The sequence below is a fragment of the Balaenoptera acutorostrata genome, chromosome 10 (assembly GCF_949987535.1).
Source record: "Balaenoptera acutorostrata chromosome 10, mBalAcu1.1, whole genome shotgun sequence".
Taxonomy (NCBI): domain Eukaryota; kingdom Metazoa; phylum Chordata; class Mammalia; order Artiodactyla; family Balaenopteridae; genus Balaenoptera; species Balaenoptera acutorostrata.
Window position 1 is genome coordinate 81,899,394 of NC_080073.1, and position 18,330 is coordinate 81,917,723.

At 45.5% G+C, this 18,330-nt stretch overlaps 1 long non-coding RNA gene across 2 annotated transcripts; it reads left to right on the plus strand.

Moving 5' to 3' along the window:
- The first annotated feature begins 344 nt into the window (after positions 1-344).
- LOC103002178 (uncharacterized) lies at positions 345-14,056 on the plus strand. Of its 2 annotated transcripts, none has more exons than XR_452135.2 (3): positions 345-431; positions 953-1,127; positions 12,181-14,056. It is a non-coding gene; the product is annotated as an uncharacterized LOC103002178 (long non-coding RNA). The 2 variants fall into 2 exon arrangements; XR_003621656.2 differs by lacking the exon at positions 12,181-14,056 and adding an exon at positions 4,800-7,879.
- The last annotated feature ends 4,274 nt before the right edge of the window (positions 14,057-18,330 follow it).

Genomic DNA, 18,330 nt, shown 5'->3' on the forward strand with positions numbered 1-18,330 from the left:
TAGTGTCGAGAGATGGGGGATTCATTCACTTGAAAAAAAATTCTGTTCTTAGTCTTTAAAATAATAGATGCATCATTTCAGTGTATTCCATAAACGGAAGCATGACTATAGATTGGTCTATCTGAGAAAGGATTTAGCAACGGGCATTTCTCCTTGCGAAGGGACAGCTGAAGAGGTGTCATTTAACAGCTTTCAGAGGCCCGTCACTTCAGTGATTGAGGTGGACAGAAGGCATGGACATGACCAAGGCCCTTAAAAGACACAAACAGGTGGGAGAGAGTGCTGGGGGTGGGCAGAGGGCTGGAGGGTACAAAAGGAGGAGGCTGGCCTTTCGAGAGCAGAGACAGAGAAGGCAGAGGACGAGGCTCCCCTAGGAACAAGAGGAGAGGGGGCAGCAGAGGAGGTCCCATCTAGGCAGGACACAATGAGAGGTAAAGCTAGAAAAAAGGACAGAACTAAAGGGATGAAGGACAAATGAGTGGACTGGACACAAATAGGGAGAAAAGGTGGACGGTCAGGATGGGGAAATCACCCAAAGGAAAGACAAAGAGGATTTCTCTGTGTGTGATTACAAGGATAGCGATTAAAAAGATACGAGTGAAAAGGAAGGAAGGAAACAGGAAAAGGCAAGTAGTAAGGAGACAAAATAAGTAATAAGTGCATAGGACAGGCTAAATGGTTAGAAAGTCACCAGGCGGTTAGGCTGACTGGGAGAAGCACCATAGCCAGACCCAAAAGGTCTCCATCAGAAAGACGGAGGCAGGCAATTGAAGCAGCTAGCTCCTAAGGTAAAAATGATTAAAAAAAAAAAAAAAAAAACACAAGATGGAAAAGGTGAGAAGCAGGAGAGGGAAAACCCAGAGGAGACACTGGCCCAGAAACCTTTTTAACTTTCTGTAAAATCTTCAAGGCCCCAAACTAGGCCAAGATTCTGACTGACATTTCTCACCAGCTGCTGTTTCCTTGAGAGAATTCTGACAGCAAGGCATAGAAATGCAAGCCAACACTGCTAGCTCTGGAGGAAAAAAAAAAAAAAAAAAATCCATGCTCTAAACACCTCCACGGGGCTGAAGCCTGCCAGGGAAGAAGGCACACAGAGGAGGGACCCGCCGGCAACTTTTCCCCAGGTATGTACTGAGCTGCTTCCACGTGGGGCTTTCTCCTCTAACTGTCCTCTGGCCGTTCCTGCCTTGCCCATCTGTCTTTCTCTCTTTGTGCATTTTGGGGAAGCCCTGCGGGCAGCCTGCTTCTGTCATCTGAAGCCAGCTCCTCAGTGTCTACGGAAGCAGGTGAATCTTCACGTCTGCATCCCACACGGGCAGGGGAGCATTGCTGGGATCCAGCTCCATCAGGCAGAGCTAGGCAAGGGGAAGTGGAGGAGAGAAATCACCCCAGCCCGCATGATTGGTGTGTGGGAATGACTTGTCGGCTGGTCCTGACAGTGAACTTGATTCTGTGTGCTGGGGCTTGAAGCAAAAGCAAAGGGGAAGGAGGAGGGGTGGGTATAAAAGACAGAGGGACGATGAAGAGGGGAGAGATTTCACAGTCGCCTAGGGGCTGGTCCATGACCTAAAGAAGAGGCAGGGTTTGGGGAGTGAGGGATGAGACTTGGACAGCACTTGACCTTGAACTTTCAGCTTGCTTTTTCAGTGCCTTGGTTACATATTTTGAATGCATGTTGAAATTTTCTTCAAAGCAAAACAAAGGAATTTATTTCTAATCTGTCATTTATCTCAAATAATTGCTGAATGGCAGTAGTTTCTTCTGATGACCCCCACAGATGTCCCCACTAAGACAATGTGAAATGTTACATCTTTTTTAAAAACTAAGAAACGAAGTCCCTGAGCAATGTATTTCTTTGGAAAACTAGGACAAGAACCAGATTCTCGAACGTGTTCCCTGGATCTTAAGCATTTCTTAATCCTCACTCAATCTAATAGGTGCACTTAAAAAAAAAAAGTAAAAGATTTTGGAGCTAAAGAGTTTTATCAATATTCTGTATTACTGTGTTATATTATCATTATGATCCCTCTGCAAATACAATATGAGGTCAAGTGAGTCAGTGGACCCTCTACTGAGCTACCTTCTCAAGAAAAACATTCATGTAATTTTATGTCCATTCTTCCTCAAACCCCATTTGAAGTTTACTGGTAAGATTGGAAGCCAAAGGGATGGTCTCCAGTTGTGTACAACCCCTCAAGCTGAAAACTCTAAGTAACTTAGTAACTTCACAGACCGGGCTCCTCTCTTTGAAGTGTTGCCTGTCTGTCTGCACCCTCATTGGTGAAAGCTCCTACAACTGCACCCCTGAACAGAGCTCACAGCTTTCTGGCTTCTGTGTGGCTTTACTCCTTTTTCCTCACCTCCTCATTTTAAGGAAGCTCAGGATGTAAGGGCCAATTCCTTGCCCTTGAATTGTTCAGCATCAGAAACCTTGAACCACAGCAATGGTTCTCCATGTGTGGTCCCCAGACCAGCAGCATCAAAATCACCTGGGAACTTGTTAGAAATGCCAAGTCTTGATCCCACGCCAGACCTACTGAATCAGACACTACAGAGGTGGGGCTGGCATTCTGTGCTTTAGCCTGCCCTCCAGGGAACTTTGATACACCAAATTTGAAGGTTAAGGTTTTTTAAAAGTGCTGTTTCCTTTAACACAGAGCTCAGATCTCCTTACAGGTGGGACTCTGGTTGCCTACAGGGCTGTCACTTCTAAAAGAGACCCTTCCACAAACAACCACCTCTGGGTCAGTGTCTTGTGTCCTTCATCTGCAAAATAGGAATATTTAATAAAAGTTGCTTGTTACAGCACTGAGAACAATGCCTGCGCACAGTAAGTATAGCAGTGGTGGTGGTTTTATCTGCTGTACCCTTACTGTGCAAAGGGCCTTCACCGAGTGATGTGGGAAATCAAAAACAAAGCAGTCAGGTCCCAGCCCTCTTTTTGAGGAAATGTGTGCATTACAGGTACCCAAGGATTCCAACAGCAGGGTAAGATGTGACATGTGCCCAAGGACAGGTAAAAACAATAGAAACAAAGAAGAGGAAGAGGGGCAACTGGGAGAAAACTTTGTAGAGAAAGTGTCTTTTGAACTGAGACTTAGAACTTTTAACTAGTGAAGATGGGCAAAGGGAAAGGAACATTCCAGGTGGAAGCTGAGAATAGGGAACATGGAAAAGATAAGACACGAGTGGCCGGGTGTGGACCACAGGGCCTGCTCCCCTTTCTGTTACTAATATGTTAACTGTTCATGTGATGGAAAGGGATCACCCATTTGTCATCATATTTGCAGAAATTCTTCCTTTAATCCAAACTAAATAATTTTCCTCGGACTGCTGTGAAAGGAGTCCTTTCCAGTATTAATGACTGCATTACTTTAGTATCCACATCTCTCTTTCTTGTTTATTAGGTCAATGTTTTTCAAATTCTTCTGCCCGCTTTCAATGGGATAAATTGGGAATAGTTGCAAAAATGCAGATTCCTGACTCCCGGCCCACGTGGCTTCTCTCAGCAGCTTTGAGGGCAAGTCGGAAGAATCTGCATTTTGACAAATTCCCTTGAGATTCTAACGTTCATTCAAGTTTGAAAGCAGCTCTCCCAGATCTGTTCTTTCCCAAATTTGCTGAGCATAGAAATCACCTACGAGTGCTTGTTAAAAATGTGGATACCCGGCCATTCCCATGGAGATTCCAATTCTGTGGCTCTGGGATGTAGAGAACAGGGGTTTAATAAGCACCTCTGTGGCACTAGGATCAGTTTAGGTTGGGATATACAGCGTATTAAATGAATGTGTGTTTTGGGTTAGAGAGGTCCTTCAAGTCCTAGGTTAGACATTTATCAGCTGTGTGATTTGGGCGAGTTTCTTAACCGCTCTATGCCTCCAAATTATCTAATCTGCTGGAGTCCGTTTCATCCTGTGTAATGAAAGGTACTTCACAGAATGGCTGGAAGCATAAATAAGTAAATGGCTTAGTATAATGTTGGCTCCCTCTCATCCCCTTGCCCCAGCCTCCCAAGTCAGGGGTCAGCTCTCCAACTCTGATGAAAAACAGGGCAAGAACAACAGTGATGTTAAAATGCCACCAAAACTCACCTCTTCCGAGAAAGGTGGCAGGGTGCCCACAGGGAGAGAAGATGGGCTTTTGGAGCTGGCCTTGCTCTTAGCTGCCCCTGGGAAGTTAAAATGGGACTCATGCCCGTGCTGGAATCAACATTCAGAACTGGGCAGTCCTCTAAAAATAGCAAGGTGTCTGGCTGAGCCTTTGGAAAAATAAGGTTCTATCCCAACACGTTACCCAGGCTTGCCTTAAAAGGAGGGGCCACTGCTTTATTTTCTACCTCCTCAGCCAGATGATGGTAAGCCCCAAATAATTTGGCTTGTGCCTCGGTGAACTCCAGAACAGCTTCTGTTTCATGGACAGCCACCAAGAACACCAGCAGTCATACTGGTACAGAAGGTCACAAGTGCTCAGATTCCCAGGTGGGTGCGTCTGTGTGGACCGCTCCTCCTGCAGACACTAGACCGCTCCTAATCTCCATAAAAGCATGAAATTTTGGTTACATTTTAAGAAACTATTATCAGGCTTTTCTATGGGGCAGAGAAGGGATAGGGAAAACTAAGATGCCTATATTCGAAATTCAGAGAGTGAGATGGGGTGATTTTCCTTCAGTCTTGCTTTCCTGTCCTCATCCAGCAAAGGGCTGACTAACTAAGATCAGCTCTGTCATCAGAGGGCAAGGCCTTGTGGTCAATAAGGGGACAGTCTGAGCATCTCATCATTTATATCTTTTCCTAAAGGTCCTGACAATGAGACTGGAGCCCTGGATATTCGGAACCTCTATCGATTCTTGTCAGAAATGATACTGACGAATTCCTTTCCTTAACAAATCTTTTTCAAACATATGCAATTATTAAAAATTGGGTTTTTTAAAAAAGGGAAACCAAAATTGTGAAAGACATATTTTTGAAAATATTTAAGCTTTCCCAAATATCTTAGAACCACCCCTTGTACAACTGTCACGTGAATGAAACTCTTTAAAGTAGGTCGAATATAAGAACCTCCATGGTGTGGGTAGTTTCAGTTGCCATATTAATTAATAATAATTAATATTAAGTATATATTAAATAATAGTAACAAGAGTGACAGAGACCATTTATTAGACTTCTGATACTGTGTTCATGGCACTTTACATGAATCTATCTCATTGAAGCCTCCTGTTGAATAAGTATTATTACAGTCACTTTACAGATGAGGAAACAGGCTCAGAGAGGTTAAGTAGCTTGCTCAGGGTCACAGAGCCAGAACGCACAGATGGCCAAGCCATGCTCTTCCTCCCTATACCCCTCTGCCACCAGTAATCTTGACGATTACATTGTCTATCATTCAGACCTCTCCCTGTCTTAACCCGTCCTTGATTTTTCCCAAACCCAAGAGTCTTTCTGAGGACCATTCATGGGAAATCACCATCCTCACTTCCCTGTCATGTTGTATCTGAGACATTTATGTTCAAATACTGCTTGGTGAAAGAAATAGGAAAGAACTATAATTTCTGCTTATGCTTTTGATGCTACCTTAACCGTTACTTAAGTTCTGAGTGCTTTTAAGTGGAACTTAATTCTCAAGAACAAGGGAAATTTAAGGCTTCTGATCAACTGTCTGACTAGAGGACAGAAGCAGGGAAAAATAAATCTTGTTTTCAATAACATGTTGAGTGACATTTTATATGGCCATCAACCTGTTCTCCTAAGAAACTCAAGACTCTCCACATGTGTTATCTCATTAATCTTTAACCCACCCTGTGATGGGCAGATGGGGTTACACAACCACTACAGGAATGAGGGAGAGAAGGGTAGTGATTTCACCAACATCACAGAGCACACCCATGGCCAGTTAACACACCATACCTCCCCATCCTTCCTACTAACACCACCAGCCAAAGTCACAGGACACTGCTGTATCAATGTCCCTTGCCCTGTGCAAAACGCAGAGAAAGTTGTCTTTCTATTCCCATCCTAGATTTTTTCCTCTCATTTATGCCTGGTGTGAAATATTTTGATTTTACTGCAGCTGTTTGTTTTGTTTTGTTTTTCCCAGCCTTCCTTTCACTTCGTTTCCTCATCTGTTCCATGAATTTCCTTCCTAGCATCTTAAGTTAGATGACGTGGGAAAGTAAGATGAGACTCAAAACAATCAAGTAATTAGTTACTAAAAGTTTATTGTTGGTTTTTTTCTGCAAATTTTGAAGTGAACTTTTATGTAATCTTTTGACCACATGAGGTTGGGCTTGACAAAAGAACAAAATAATTCACACCCAAACGCTGGGGACAATCTCACGGGAGGGTTAGCACAGTCTTGGTTATCTCAAATCATTTCTCAGGAAATCGATTTCTTTTGTATCCTTACGTGAATTAATCACCTTCCGGACCTCAGCTGGCTTATGAATGGTGGGTCCCTGAAAGCTGGCTCTTTCTAGTTCTTGGGACCAAAAAACTCAGTCTCTATCATCTGTGCAAACCTGAAACTCACACTTTGGGGATCTTGATGTGACAGATTTAATGGGTTAAAATGAACCTGTACTCAGCTCTAAGTTCTCTGGTTCACTGGAAGAGATGAGACATTTTAATCTTCTCAAAGGCACAGCTACATCTTATCCTTGGCCCCTCTGCTTCTCCTCCCCACCAGCCCCTGTTTTTGATGGACCACCGCCCCCAAACTTGGGGGTGGAAGATCAACCCCACATTCTCACTCATACTAAGCCTGCACTTGACTATGGGGGACAAATGTGTTTTCACAGCAGAAGTTGATACATAGCCCTTGGATTGGATTAAATGAGTTATTGGATGATTCCTGAGGTCAGCCAGAAAGATTTTGACTTGGGTGCCTAGGACATTTTCCTATTTTCCTGAGAAAAAGTGTGATTCATAAGCCACCACTATCACCAACACCTCAGAGGCAGAGCTGCAGAAGAATAAATGTTCACAGAGTATAAAACCCATAGACATTTTCTTCCCTTGCTTCCCTCTGAACTCTCACCTTCCAAGCCTATCTCCATGGGTTGATCCAAGACTGTTCCTCCAACCTGATTAGTTTTTTTTAAAAGGATTACCATTTACGTATATGTAAACCAATTCATTTCTACGACACTGATCTGTAAAACCAGATAAAAGTAATGGCTATTTCACAGAGCAGAGAGAATTCAAGGAATTTGTCAAAGCACCAAAAATCATCCTTGTCATGCCTGAAAGAAATGTTGTTCTTATTTTTATTACTTTTATTGTATGTCATTGACTGCCCTTGTCAGTGCTCTAAGTCTCAAACCTTCTTTGGGGCGTAGTTCTTCCCTTGGCTTCCTCCTTGCTTCCTGGTAGAATATCAGATCCTCTGAAGCTGAAAACCCCATCTCCCTCCAGCCAGGGGTGGCCTGTCCAGACCCCGGGTCGCTCCCCAACTGCCAGCGTCCCTCACTTCCCTGAGGCTCGGGCCTCACAGATCCACAGATCGTAGGGCTGGTGATGGGGAAGGGGGAGCAGAAGCCGAACAAAAAGATCCTTCCCACAATGAACAATGGTGCTTGGAATGCTGCGTGGCAGCTGCCGCCCATCAACTGCTCCCAGGACAGACATACAGCAGGACGCACAGGAGAGCCTGGCGTGTCCTAAGCCAGGGTAGTTCACTGCGCACGTGCGGAGTAATTCTCTGTCGAATGCTCTCTCTCTCCTTTTTTCTTTTTCTTTTTTTCTTTTTTTTTTTTAATTTTCCTTCATGGGATTCCAAACATTAAAAAAGAATCACATTGAGCTGTACAAAGCCAAGGCAAATTAACGAATAGTATTAATAATAATAAAAGTTTTGATGCATTGTAACTGCACCAAAATAAGCCAGAGGAACTTGGGTGCCATTTATTTCTGAACAAACAGTAGGGGAAGGACTGGACCACCCCGCTCCCCAAAGCACCGCCATGCCTCACAACAGGATGGTTTGGCGGGGAATGATGGGACGGATGGCATGAGGTCCCGGGAGCTTTCCCACCTAGAGGAGGAGGAGAGTGGGAGGGGCCCACATCTGAGATGCGGGGCTGCATCTGGACGATGGAGGAAGCCAGGCGGGGGCCAAGACTGCTTCCCGAGGTCACATGCTTCTTTATATCCCCATACGGATTACTTTGCTATGGAATGTAAGGAAGTGTGTGGTTTCGGCGAGCGCCTCTCCGCGGCCCCATGGTCCCACCCAGAGCACCTGGTCCCCCTCTTCCTCATCCCGGCCTTGCGCCCATGGGCATCCCTCACCGAGAAAGCGAGAGGCTCCGAATCCCGCCTGGGGTCCCCCCGCCCCCCGCACCCTTCTCTCCCTTCTGAGGTTTCACCCTCTGCCCAAGGGTCAGGAACACTGATTGCGGTCCCCGAGTCCCCTCTGTGGCCAGCCTCCCAGACCTGGCTCCTCATGCAGGGAGAGGCCGCATCACCTGAAGGTCTGTCACAGGATCAGCCCTCGCCCTCCAAGCTCCTTCCTTCTGTCCGTTTGCTCCCGAAATGAGATGTTTCTACCAACCAAACTGAACCGTAGTGCCTTCATACCTGGCTCTATCACTTTCTTTCATAATCGTCGGTGTCTAGGGCAGCTCGCGCATCTCCAAGGGCTCTCTTGGCAGGTGCTGTGAGGCTCAGGAGACGGCAGACTAGTCACACAGCCAGCCCCCTGACCCTGCTCTGCTGTCTTTTCCTCTTCATGTCCCAACCCCATCGCCAAGCGGTGCTGGTTGAGGCCGTTTGTGGAAAAGGTCTGAGGCGCTAAAATAGTGATTCACTCATCCAATTAGCTCAGTTCCTTTCTCTCCTCTTCCCTGAACCCCTATGTTCCCAGCCCTGACATAAAGGGCCTGAGCCCACACCAGGAAGGAGTTGGACGTATGGAGGGAAACCCCGAGCATGAGGGGAGGCTGCGGTCCCCCAAGGCTCAGGCCATCAGCTACCCCAGCTCTGAGAAGGGTCTCCCTCGCTCACTGATGCCCAGCCCCAGGAGGGCTTCCTGCATCCCGCAGCCCTGCTTCCTTCTTGCTCGGTGAGGGTGTGTGACATGACGGCTGGGACCACACTAAATTTATACTACGAGTTCTCAAGCAGAACCACAAGAGGAAACATCACAGGATTTGATGGATGTGTGCTGAGATGCACAGGAAGGGGCTGCAAAATGGAACTGAGAAGCAGCAGAACAAGGACCTGGGATGAGAAGAAAAGGGAAGAAAGAAGGGAGGGTCCGCCATGTTTACACAGCAGACAGCAGGTGAAGGCTGAGTGGCCAGCGATGAAGAATGCCATCCCCACTAGGGGGCAGCACCCAGAGCACAAGAGGCTGAACCCCTCTCCGGGCTGCAGCAACACAGATGACATCACCCACCTACCTCTTCCAGACGCTAGGCCGTTGCCTAATGTCCTTCAAGGGCAGCCAAACTGGACTCCTTGAAAACTGGGGAAAACTTAGAAGAATGTGGGAGAATTATAAAGATGGGGCAGCTACAGAAACCTACAGCTTTAGATCAGCAGTTCTCAACCGGAGGTGATTTTGCCCCTCAGGGCACATTTGGCAATGTCTAGGGACATTCCTGGTTGTCACAACTAAGGGGTTCTATTGGCATCAAATGGGCACAGATCAGAGGTGCTGCCAAATGCCCTACAATGCACAGGAAAGCACCCACAACAGAGACTTATCCGCATGTCAATATGCCGAGGTTGAGAAACCCTTGCTTTAGATAGTAGTGCTATGAATGAATAACGTCTCTGACACGGGCATATTATGGTATATTGTCTCCCAAAGAGAAGTATTGCTCTTCTTTCACAAACGTTGCTTTGTCTTTGAGCCTGTAAAATGGGCAGATGCCTCAAAGTTGTGCTTCTTTCCAGTGACAACCCTTCCCTTTTCTGAATCACTCCTGTTCCATAATAGTTTTCCTTTTCCTTCCCTGAGATTGATCTCATGTCACCTGCTCAGGAACTGGGGGCGTGATGTGTGGGAGGGGCAGGACGTGAGTGAAGAAGAGGGGAGAGGTGATGAAGACCAGTGTCCTGAGTTAAAGAAATTGCAACGTCAGGGGCTTGAATGATGAGCTGGACACAAGTACTTTTTCCTCCCGGATGACCTCTGCCCCCACAGCTGCCTTCTCCCTTGCTCCCCAGGAGGAGCCTGGAGGATGGTTAGGCTAGGACAAGGGTAGCCAGAGGAAGAGCCGGTGAGCCCTGAGCGGCAGTCACCAGACACCTGTGTCACAGGTAGGAGGCGGAGGGTGAAGATGAGATACTTGACTGCAGAGTTACGGGATGCCGGCCAAGGAGGAGGGGATTCAGAACAAGAAAGATGCTTCAGTATCACTGTGCACAAACCGTTCTAGAACCCAGCCACAGTGGGCAGGGGGGGTCCCTGCTTCCCCGCCACCACCCTCACACCAGCCACTTCTCTGGTGCCTTGTTGAGCCCTTTGGTTTCTGGGGTGTCTTATTTATTCCAGGCAGTGCTCCCAAGCTGGGGTCCACCTGGCAGAGGTCTGCTAGGCTGAGTAAACCAGTTCTGCTTTTCCCAATCAGTGGTTTCCACAGTTTCAGAGACCAAATGAAAATACTTGCAGCCAAAGGAAGGGAAGAATGTGAAGGACAGGCTGGAGTTGAGAGAGAAACTCTGGGCCTCAAAAGCAGTGGGAATTGTCCCTAGGACTTTCCCACGACCCCTGAAAGTGTCCCCTGGGCCCCTTTCCTTTGTTTTCACTAAGCCTTACAACAGGTAGGTGCAGTAGGTACACTCCCCCACTGTACAGAGGTAGAAACTGAGGTTTAACTTCCAAAAAACAAGAGAGCCAGGGAACCTCAGTGGGATCTGAACCCAGGTAAGTGTGACTCCAAGGCCACCCGCTTGGCATTCCATTACACTCTCTTCAGATCAGGGAGAGGAAATAAAAGGGCAGGCAAAGCCCACTCCCAAGAGCAAATTCCCAGCATCACTCAAAATATCCTTTCTCCTTACCTCTTCCCCCACCTGCTCAAATGCATGGTGACGAGAGCCAAGCCACCTTGCTGGGGAAGACCTCCTCCTTAATCAGCTCCCTGCCCCCTTGGCAGCACTTTCCCAGAAACACAGAGGAACCAGTGGGTACCTCTGCTCATCCGGTGGTTCTCAAACTTCAGCTGCATCAGAATCACCTGAAGAGCAGCTTTTACCAGATCTCAAACATCCCCCATACGTTTGGGACTGGTAAGTGTTGCTTTCCCTTTCCAAAGTCAACATACAAGTTCTTACACACTGCACCCAGACTTCTCCTTTAACATCTACAAGAGTCAAAGATTTCCCCACATCCCTGGGGCAACCATTTAGTCAATTCTGACCATTTGTGAAAACCAAACAACCTCAATATCTATCACCTGGAGAATGACTAACAAAATTGAAGTACACTCATGTAGGAGAAAAAGATAAAATAATGAAAATTAATAAATGATAGCTGCCATGAAATCTGGATAAATCTTACAGATATCATTTTAAGTGAAAATACCGTCACAGAAGAATACCTATGGTATGATACTATTATGTTAAAAAACAAGCAATATATTATTTAGGAATATATGCATAAATGGCAAAAACCATAAAGAAGAACAGTTAAATTGTAAGAAAAAAAGAGCTCAGAATAATAGTTACCTCTGAGGGGAAACTAAAGAGATAAATTGGGAAAAGCATTCAGAAAGCTTCAACAGTATTGGTTTCACCAATTCTTTTTCTAAGGTAAACAGTTGTTTGTGAGTATCGATTTCATCATTATGTATCATAACTTACACATGTATTACATTCATTCTTTTATAAATGTACAGTATTTGAATTAAAAATTATAAAATTTAATTTATTTTAAAAATTATAATGTAAGATATTCAAAAAATATACACCAAAATGTTAAATTTATTTTGGAAGATGGGAGGAGGGAAAATTGTGGGAGATTTTTATTTTCCATATTCTACAATTCTATATCACTTTAGTTCTCCACAATGTTCATATCTGAAAAAAGAATAAGGATCAAAGAAAAAAAAAAGTCATACAATGCAAAATACAAATTATATATGGTTTTCACAAACCCTACGAGAGAACATTCTAGGAAAGGCAAGCTCTTGGGATCTGATTCATGCTAACGCCGGCTCTGTCTTTGTCACAGGCTTGGACCAATGATGCTCGAGACATACCAAGAATCCTCACCCTAGAGGCTGCAGTCAACTCCCACAGGAGCTGCCCCCTGCTCTGGCTGGTCAAACGGAACCAAGTCCGTCTTCCTGAGAGGTTTGGTCCCCTTCAACCAGCTACAGCAGGGCTGGCAAGGCCCAGTCCTTGGAGACACAGAAGAGATTCATCTGTGGCTGAAGTTACCTACTAACGTTTCCCTTAAGAAAGAGACTCTGATTTTGTTATCACACTCTCATGCTTCCAGGAAGGGAGAAAAGGGGAGCCCTGGGTTCAGAAGTGAGCCAGATTTCCATGCTCAGCACACAGAGCTCTGTGCCTGTGTACCCACAACTAGACCCACTCTCATGCTCTTGGCACACAGTAAAGATTTTTAGGATGGATGGTGGTTCAGCCCTGGGCCAGCCAAGGGAAGGGCATGAGCCCCAGAAGACAGGGCTCCTGCTCAAAGGGGCTAAGAGTCTAAGGAAAGAAATTGGACATATGAATATGGTACAATTCAATGGAATTGCAAGGTATGGCTGGTTCCAAGACATAATTGTTTTACACAGCCCACCAAATATGTCTGGCACACTGTGTACTATCAAGTCAGCCCAAAGATAGCTATTCACTAAGAAATTCACACGTAGCTCAGTTTCCCATCGGCAGAATGGGCATAATGATAATCACAGTACCCACCACATATGGTTTTATGTGGAATGGAATGAGAATACATGTAAAGGAGTTAGAAAGATCTCAATAATTTTTACCTGCTATTAAAGAAGGGATCCTGACCTGCCTTCCAATTCCTCTCCCAAAACTTCTATCTTTGACAGTGTTACTCAGGGTGTGCCCAGGACTTAGCTGGGGTTACATTTGCTCATGGAATTCCAGAAGCCTGTGTTCATATGCTGTCCTCTGACACAAACATGGTCTCCTGATGTCCAGGGACCACAAAGTCTCCACCCAGGGAAGCTTATTTTGTGCTTATCTACACGTGCCTAGGGGGTCAGGGAGACCAGGGTTTGAATCCTCCCCTTCTCGCTTATTAGCTCTGATATACCCTCCCTGGGCCTCAGTTAACAGTGTGTAAACCTTCGTTTCCTCATCTGTAAAATGGGGACAATAATACTTAGGGCTGCTTTAAGGATTTTAAAAGGTAATGTTTATCAAGAGCCACATACAAGCCCCTAAGAAATGGCAGCTGGTGTTGTTTGTCTGCTGTACATGGCAACAGCTCAGAGAAAATGTTGTGTCCACGGGCACTCACAACTGGAAGGGAAAGACCAGATTTAAAACAAGAAAATAGAAAAACAAAAAAATCAATAAAACCTCATTACAGGGTAATTTTATATTCCAACTATTAATTCTACTATCATGTAGCATGCCTTCATTCTGGTATGTGTTACTAGTATGTAATAAGTGTTACTAAAAAGTGCTTCGTGTATGAGACTGATCATATTACCTTCAAGAAATATCCCGCCTGGAAAGCAAGCCCTCATTTGTGAACACTGTCAAGAAGCCAGTCTGAAACCGCTGAGTACGTGAAGGCCATAGTGTATGGAGTTTAGACATAGGCGCTGGAGCCAGACTGCCTGGGCTCAAATCCCAGCACCCTCACAGTGGCAGCTGTGCCACTTTGGGCAAATTGTTTGACCTCTCTGGCCCTGGGTTTCCTCATATGTAGAATGGGGATATTAGTGATAGTATCTACCTCATAAGGTTTGCATGAGAATGAAATGAAAATACATGTAAAGGTATACAACTAGTGCTGGGTGCGTAATAAACTTTTAAGAGTCTTTATCTTTGACACTGTACCTGAAATGTTCCTGAAACTAAGTTGGTGTTCAATAAAAATTTATTTAATAAATGTTCACCTTCTTTATTATTTTATTCTAAACACAAATATGAGATCATGTAATCTCTGGTTTGACTATTTCTGCGTATCTCTTTAAATACAGCGCACCGGTGCAAACCCCGAGTTAGGGGTGGGATGCCCGCCAGCTGCCTCTGTGTCTCAGGTCTGCAGTGTGTGATGGAGCTTCCCCAAGAGCTAGATGTGCATCTCTGGGAGAGAGACAGTGGGGCCCTGAAGCACAGTGGCAGAGCACTCAGACACCTGGGAGCACAGAGGGTTAAACGACATGAGAACAAACACGGCAAGGTCAAGTACTTAAGTAACAAGGAGAGACCTTTGCATCCAGGAAAGCAGAGGTCATTTAGGTAAAGGTTAGATAGACAATGGCAGGTGCAGGCAGGAACACTTGCAGATTTGGGATTTTATGGCTAAAATACCTGACAGGAAACTGGACAGGATGTCAGTCTAAGACTAAATAATATCTTCCTCTGTGTTAGGAAGAAGGCAACCCACTCATGGCTTGACTTGACTTGAAGGAGACCCAGCTACTCCCACCTACTGGGTGATTTTAGACTCATCTCCTTGTCCTTGGCAGGTCATAGGATTTCTAACAAGACTCAGAGAACACGGGGTAAATGTTACCATCTAAATCCACCCACCCTTGCCCTTGGTGAAGCCGAATCTGGTCTCTGTACCCCAACACCAAATTAAAGCTAAGAGACAGAGGTATGGATAAAGTAGAAAAGAATAGCTTTACTGCTTTGCCAGGCAAAGGGGGCCACAGACAGCTAATGCCCTCAAAACTGTGTGCCCCAACCTGGACGGGGTAGTGAGAAGTTTTATAGCAATGGTTCAAAGAGGGTGTGATCAGCCTGTGGACATTCTTCTGATTGGTTGGTGGTGAGGTAAGTGGGAGTCAGCATCATCAACCCTCTGGTTCCAACTGGTCTGGGGTCTACCGTGCTGGTGGGCAGCATAGGATTAACTTCTCCTCCCTGGGGGGGCTTCAGTATCTGCAAAACAGCTCAAGGATATTGTTGTGTGTATCCCTTGAGGGGGAACCAGGACCTTGCCCCAGGGCTGCACTATTGTTTCTTGACTGTTCCTGCCCTGTCTCTGCATCCCCTCCCTTCCTTAATTAGCAACTGTTTGAACCTGCCGCTTGCAACTCAAGGAAGGTCTTGGAGGCTGAATGAAGCCTATTTCCTGTAATCAAGAAATGGGGGGACACAGAAAGGCTTTTGTTCCCAGGAGCCCCACAGGGTCCTGCTTGGTTTCATTGGCCACCCCATCTTTTTGAAAGCAGCTCTAGCCACAGGCTGCATCCAAACTCAGGATACCATACTGGTCCCTCGTGCTCAGCCCCTGAGAATACGACTGAAATTCACGTTTCTGTCAGATTTTCATAAAACCAGAAGAGGAGCCAAAGTACCCCTGCTCCCACCAGCCACTGAAAAGAAAGGAAGAACCCTTAAGAAAGCACATGTGTAACAGGGAAGAGCCAATTGTGATTCCGTGTTGGATCTGTTTCTTTGACTTTTTTCTTTTTTTTAATTTATTTTTATTTATTTGTTTTTGGCTGTGTTGGGTCTTTGTTTCTGTGCGAGGGCCTTCTCTAGTTGTGGCAAGCGGGGGCCACTCTTCATCGCGGTGCGCGGGCCTCTCACTATCGCGGCCTCTCTTGTTGCGGAGCACAGGCTCCAGACGCGCAGGCTCAGTAGTTGTGGCTCACGGGCCTAATTGCTCCGCGACATGTGGGATCTTCCCAGACCAGGGCTCGAACCCGTGTTCCCTGCATTAGCAGGCAGATTCTCAACCACTGCGCCACCAGGGAAGCCCCTGTTTCTTTGACTTTAACCTTTGCTTTTTGTTGCTTTTGCTATTATAATCATACATAATTGCCTGCCTCAGGGAACCCTGCCCCTCTGCCTGAATGTTAAACTAAAATGCCTTGGTTCAGCTCACAGGGAGACAATCTGACCCTGCCCACCTGTGAATGGCTGGAGAAAAGAAGAAATTAACACATACCCTCCCCGATGCTGGCCAAGGCAGGCAAAACTAATGGCCTTTTCACTTTACTTCCTCACCTCCTCCCCCTCTCTGTTCTATAAAAGAAACTGGCATCCAGACCCCAATAAGATGGTTTTTTGGGGACCCTAGTCTGCCATCTTCTCAGTCTGCTGGCTTTCCGAATAAAGTCTACTTTCCTCAACAACCTGTCTCCCGATTTATTGGCCTGTCGTGCGAGCAGAGCGAGCTTAGACTCGGTAACACATGTTTTCTGGTAAGTTTGAATGGTCTTGACATCTTTGGCCAAAAGTCCCCCAAGACCAGACTGTGTGTTAGTCAGGAATCAAGCTCAGTCAGAGCCAGGCATTGTGCCTCAGGGCCGTGCTTGCTCATCCTGCCATGACCCCTTTTCAGGGCAAAATCTAGGTTAAGCCACTCAAGCGGGGCATGTGGTTTTGCTCTTGCTGCTGCGTCCCTTTGTGTGTGTTCCTGTACAATCATCATTCCTGTGCCAGGAAGAGGCGGCACATGACAACGTCACAGTGATCAAAATTGACAACTCTGGGTCACCTTCAAAAGGGCTCCCAGCCCCACCTCCGGCCAGCGTTATCTCTACAAGTGAGACAACAATAGCAGAAAGTGCTTTTCCCCAGGAGGAGTTGATGGGAAATAGTGCTGGGGCCCTCTATCATGCAGGAATTCAGAACAAACAGAAAAATCCCATTAGATGAAGCTCATCAAAGATTTTCTTTTTGATGGTAATTCCCAGTGCTGGCAAGACCTTAGCCAACAGGCCACCTTGTATCGCTGTGTGGAGTGAATATTGGTATATACTCGTTAGAGTATAGTTTATTCACACATATCCATGGAGGGTGCTATTATTTTCTCTACTCTGAATCCTCCCTTCCTGTTAATAGCTGTCTCTCTTCCTTGGTTATTCTTCTTAAAATTCCTGCTCCACTCCACTCACCAGGTTTCTATGAGAACCTTTCCTGATCACACACTGTTATCAGATCTAAGCAATCCTAGTGTGCCCTTTTGTGGGACTTTGACTTGAGGTCTGTAAAAATCAGGGATACATTTCCTTGGAGAGTTCAAATGGAAAGAGGTGAAGCTCCACAACAGGTCCCAATATTTCCCTGTAGTGTTCAGTAGAGAGAAGAATGAACCAATTACATAAAAAGAAACCAAAGATAGAAGAGATACAGATTCCTGGAGCCACTTAAGTCCTGCACCTACTTATTTCCAAGGCCCAGTTCCTATAACCTGTATCCCTTTTTACCAAAGGTACTTAATACTGAAATTCTGTCACTTGGACACAAAAGGATCCTAATTCAAATGCACACCCTTTGACTTAGGAGTTTATTCTAAAGCTATATTCTTTAGTAGCAAAAGCAAAATAACATGATCCATTTTTGTTTAAAAAAAATACATCTATGTATATGTTGAGAAAATATGGAAGAATCTAAGACAAACGTCAGTAGTAAATATTTCCAGATGGTGGAGCTTGGGAGTGGTTCTCTGAATTTTCTAAATTTTGCCCAGTGGGTATGTATTACTTACATAACCAAAAATAAGCAGCAGACATTTTTATATATTTTTACTTTTTCTCAAAGCTACATATGGACAAAGTTCACATTTTTAAAGCTTTTAATGAAAAACAGCAGCCCTCTGCCCCATACCCAAGTTCTACTCCCCAGTTGTATCCACATCCAAAACAGTAGAAATATTGAGGCGAGAACACAGGTCCTGACTGGAAATGCAGTTTGGGGATCTACTGTAAGTCAGATCATCTAAATATGACCATTACTTAGGGTAAAAGGCTGATGGCTCTTTGACAGGCAGGGCCGAATTCGGACACTGACTCCACCCCCTGAGCCCCTGCAGGCAGAGGGGGCTGGGAGAAGGGGGGCTGGGGTCACTGCAGAGGTCACTCTGTCCAAGGCCCAGTATGGACCTTGCTCTGACCATCCTCTGTCCCAAGGTAAGAAGCTTCATACACATCCTTGACAGAATCTTGCTACAGAAAACTCTCCTTGATGCTCCCCATAAATCCCCCTACTGCTATGAAAACCCATTTCCTCTTAAGTTTTTCTCAGGGAGAACCAACAGTAGCTGTATTTTCATCCACTCGCCAAAATTTTTCAGTTCTTTCTTCACAGAAGGTTAGTAAGTGGGTCTCATCTACCTATAGAATTTCCCCCTGAAATGTCAGGAATTCTTGTTCTCATAACAGAAACATGTGACCATAACTGATGACGCAGGATTCCTGCTCCTAGG